This window comes from Balaenoptera ricei, chromosome 10 (genome assembly GCF_028023285.1).
Source record: "Balaenoptera ricei isolate mBalRic1 chromosome 10, mBalRic1.hap2, whole genome shotgun sequence".
NCBI classification, from domain to species: Eukaryota; Metazoa; Chordata; class Mammalia; order Artiodactyla; family Balaenopteridae; genus Balaenoptera; species Balaenoptera ricei.
In genome coordinates, this window is record NC_082648.1 from 62,803,688 (window position 1) to 62,808,400 (window position 4,713).

Consider the following 4,713-nt stretch of genomic DNA (forward strand, 5'->3'; position numbering starts at 1 on the left):
AAGATTAGTGAATACAGACACCATAACAAATATAATAATAATGAAAAACTTTGAAATATTGCAAGAATTACCAAAATGTGATACAGAGACACAAAGTGGGCCAATGCTGTTGAAAAGTGGCACCAATAGACTTGCTTGATGCAGGGTTGCCACAAATCTTCAGTTTAAAAAAAATTCAGTATCTGTGAAGCACAATAAAACGAGGTATGCTTGTATAAATATCCTATTGGTTATCTTTCTCTGGAGGACCCAGACTAGTATAGATTTTGCTACCAAGAGTTGTTCTAGAGGAACAGAATTTTAAAGATGAGTTTTCTGAATTTGTTTTGGGGTTTCTGGTATTGGCTCTTTAATCAGATTAGGTTCAAAGATGCTAGGGACTATATTTTCAGAAGTGAAAGAGCACTGATCATCCATGGCATGATCTGGCAATAGAGATACTCAAAATACCTCCACTGGATACTCCCAATCAACCACTTATAAGAAAGAAGGATCTGAATGACTGTCACCATGATACTTTTGAACATTTTTGGAAAAATAACAAATGTAATGAGATCGAGTGGTTGCTCCTGATGTCCCTGGACAAAGCACTGAAAGAAAAGGATGAGCTAGGGATTCAAATTCCCAGCTCTACGTGTGCTCTGAAGGAGATCCTTATCTCCTACCTCAGAACCGAGATTGCTAAAAATCAGACACAGGATCTCAACCAGCCACTGGCTGAATTACAATACAAATTGAACTTCCAGCCTTGCAGAGTGTCTACTGTTAATGTGAGGGCATTGATTGGGCAAGAATGGGATCCTGAGTTAGAATAGGGACATCTGGGATGACCCTGGTGAAGCTGGAAACATTGAACCTCTAAATCCTGATCATCCTACGTTACCAGTGGAAAAGACCTGCCTCGCCCAGTGGGAGTGGCCTCCCTGCCCTCAGTGCCTCTCTACACTGTCTGATAGGATTAACCTTGCATTGCCTAAGGACACTGTAATGGCCAGTTTATGGACCCAGAACACATTGAATGAAGTAGAGGCTTGGTTCCCTTGAATGAAGACTCTGCTACGCTGCCAAAACTTTATGCTGTTAATCTTTCTCCCGGCCTTCCTATGGCCTTTAACTGAGGTAGGTACACTGGGGAAAAGGAAATAATCAGATCTGGGGGGGACTGTTAGATACTGTCTCTGAACTGATACTAAGTCCAGGGAATTAACTGTAACTGTAGCTCACAAATCAGAGTAGAGGCTTACAGAGGTCAGGTGATCAATGGAGTTTTAGCTCAGATCTATCTTACAGTGGGCCAGGTGGGTCCCTGAACCCATCCTGTGGTTATTTTCCCAGTTCCAGCATGCATACTTGGAATAGATATACCCAGCAGCAGGCAGAATTCCCGTATCAGTTCTCCAACCTGTGGAGTGAGGGCTATTATGATGGGAAAGCCAAGTGGAAGCCACTAGAACCACCTGTACCTAGGAAAATAGTAAACAAAAAGCAATACTTCATTCCTAGTGGAATTTCAGAGATTTATGACACAACAAAGTACTTGAAGGATGCGGGGATGGTGATTTGCACCACATCACCATTCAACTTGCCTATCTGGCCTGTGCAGAAGACAGGTGGATCTTGGAGAATGACAGTGGATTACTGTAAGCTCCAATCACAGCTGCTTGTACCAGATGTAGTTTCATTGTTTGAGCAAATTAACCCATCCCCTGGTACCCCGCATACAGTTATTGCTCTGGCAAATGCTTTTTTTCTCCATCTCTGTTAATAAGACCCACCAGAATCAGTCTGCTTTCAGCTGGCAAGGTCAGCAATACATCTTCACTGTACCCTCAAGGGTATATCAACTCTCCAGCCCTATGTCATAATTTAGTTCTGAGGTATCTTTATCACCTTTCCCTTGGAGAAAATGTCACCCTGGCCCATCACATTGATGTTATTACACTAATATCACTACACTGGGCTGAGTGAGCAAGAAGTAGCAACTACTCTAGACTTATTGGTAAGACATTTGCATGTCAGACAAATGCAAATCTGACAAAAAATCAAGGGTCTTCTACCCCAGCAAAATTTTCAGGGGTCCAGTGGTGTGGGTCATGCCAAGAAATCTCTTCTAAAGTGAAGAATAAGTTATTGCATCTGGCCCCCTTTTCAACCTAACAAGAGGCAAAATGCCTAGTGCTCTTCTTTGGATTTTCGAGGTATCGTATTCCTCATTTGAGATTGTTACGCCAGCCCATTTACCAAGTGACCTGTATTCTAGTTTCAAGTGTGACTCAGAACAAAAGAAGACCCTGCAACAGGTCCAAGCTTCTTTGCAAGCTGCTCCACCACTGAGGCCACATGATCCAGCACATCCAGTGGTGCTTGAAGTGGCAGTGGCAGAGGGGGATGCCCTTTGGAACATTTGACAGGCCTCTATAGGGGGCAGTTTTGCAGTGCATGCCCTTAGGATTTTGGAGCAAGGCCTTACCCTACTCTGCAGATAACTATTCTCTTTCTGAGAAATAATTCTTGGCCTGATGCTGGGCCTTGGTGGAGACTGAATGCTTAACCATGGGCTGCCAAGTTACCATGTGACTGGAGAGTCCCCTAATGAACTGAGTGTTATCTGAGCCACCAAACCATAAAGCTGGGCCTGCACAGCAGCCCTCCGTCATCACGTGGACGTGGTATACAGTAGTGCCCCCCTTATCTGAGGTTTCCCTTTTCAAGGTTTCTGTTACCTATGGTCAACCATGGTTTGAAAATATTCCGTGGGTAATCCCAGAAATAAACAATTCGTAAGTTTTAAATTGCACAGTGTTCTGAGCGGCGTGATGAAATCTCAAGCAGTTCCACTGCATCCCTCACTGGTCATAAGTCATTCCTTTGTCCAGCATATCCACCCTGTATATGCTACCTGCCCATTAGTCACTTAGCAGCCGTCCCTGTTATCAGAAGGACTCTTGCAGTATCACAGTGTTTGTGTTCATCTAACCTTCAGTTTACTTAATAATGGCCCGAAAGCGAAAGAGCAGTGAGGTTGGCAATTCCGATATCTCTTCCAGTGACTAATGTATAAATTTTTTACCATAGGTATGTATGTATAGGAAAAAACATAGTATATATAGGGTACAGTATTATCAGTGGGCATCCACTGGGGGGTCTTGCAATAACGGGGCACTACTGTACACCATTGCCTCTTTTGTGTCTCCAGCTTGCTGACTGTAGATCTTGTGACTTCTCAGCCTCCATAATTGCGTGAGTTAATATCCTATATTTTATACGTATATACCTTTTTGGTTCTGTTTCTCTGGAGAACCTTGATTAATATACTCATCACACCAAGCTCTGGGAGCCCCACTAAGAATACACAACTATGACAGAACCAACTGCATCACTCACCCAAAACCAGCTTCTTCACATAACTTTTAATTCTATATTTAACTGTAAGAAATTTTTATAAATATATATCTTTTCACATATATATGCACATATATGTGTGTGTATGTAGATATATTGTACATATATAACAAAATATAACTATATATCTATATAGGTAGTATGCATGTATGTGTGAACATATATAAACACTTATATGAGAATTTTTGTGCAATTTCTCATAAAAACATGGGGGAGAGACAGAGAGAGAAGAAAGAAACAAAGACAGAAAGCTGGAAGCAAAGTAAGAGACATAGCAATAGATCATTCATTCTCTTTGCAGTTTTATACAGAATTGTAATATTTTTATTATTTTCATAACTGTTTATCCTAATACCATCTTGGTTTCAGATTTGTTTTTATGTTTTTACTTGTGTATTTTGTTACTGGAACAAGTAAGGAGTATTTAGTAGGGGAAAGATTATTTATTATTTCCTTTTTGATGTAAAAGTTTTTTTTCTTAATAAGGACATGGGCCTTTCTGTCTTATATGTTTGTAATGTATTTTTTTTAAGTTGATTATTTATATTTTTACTTGGAATAACATTTTTTGAAGTTCAAATATAAAGGAGTAATCTTAACTTAGGGTCTCATGATTAACACTGTTCAGACCCAAGCAAATTGCTTACACACATCTTTCCTTCACCTATGTTGTAAAAACAAAAGGCACTGCATTCAAATGCCATGAAGTTTCATAGGTCAGAGACAAACACTGTTTACAGCTGCAGTCAGAATTTCAGCAGTAGAAGTCCTTATGTAAGTAAAAGACGAATAAATAGACTTGTCAATTTTTCCTTTCAAATGGCGTGAATGGAATATATTCTTGCATACCAAAGTACCATTTCTCAGTATTGTCTAATATCAAATTTTTGCCTTATCTTTGTATTGCAGTTTGTGGTTCTGGTATTACTCATGTATGAGTAAGGTATTCCTAACAGTTGTTTGACAGCTGAAGAATATTTTTCACTTCAAAAATCCCCCTACATTTGTGTACATGTATGTATAGACATAACATGTGCAAAGCATAATACTAATTATTTACATGGGCAACTAGATGGGTGTTGAATACTAAAATTGTGAATCAATTTATTTTCTTAACCAAAACCAGATAAAGATATCACAAGAAAAGAAAATTACAGGCCAATATCACTGATGAACATAGAAGCAAAAATCCTCAACAAAATGCTAACAAAATGAATCCAACAACACATTAAAAGGATCATATACCATGATCAAGTGGGATTTATCCCAGGGGTGCAAGGATTCTTCAAAATATGCAACTCAATCAATGTG

At 39.5% G+C, this 4,713-nt stretch overlaps 1 pseudogene; it reads left to right on the top strand.

The window, feature by feature from the left end:
• The first annotated feature begins 572 nt into the window (after positions 1–572).
• LOC132373769 (uncharacterized) lies at positions 573–2,784 on the top strand (annotated as a pseudogene).
• Positions 2,785–4,713: the final 1,929 nt, after the last annotated feature.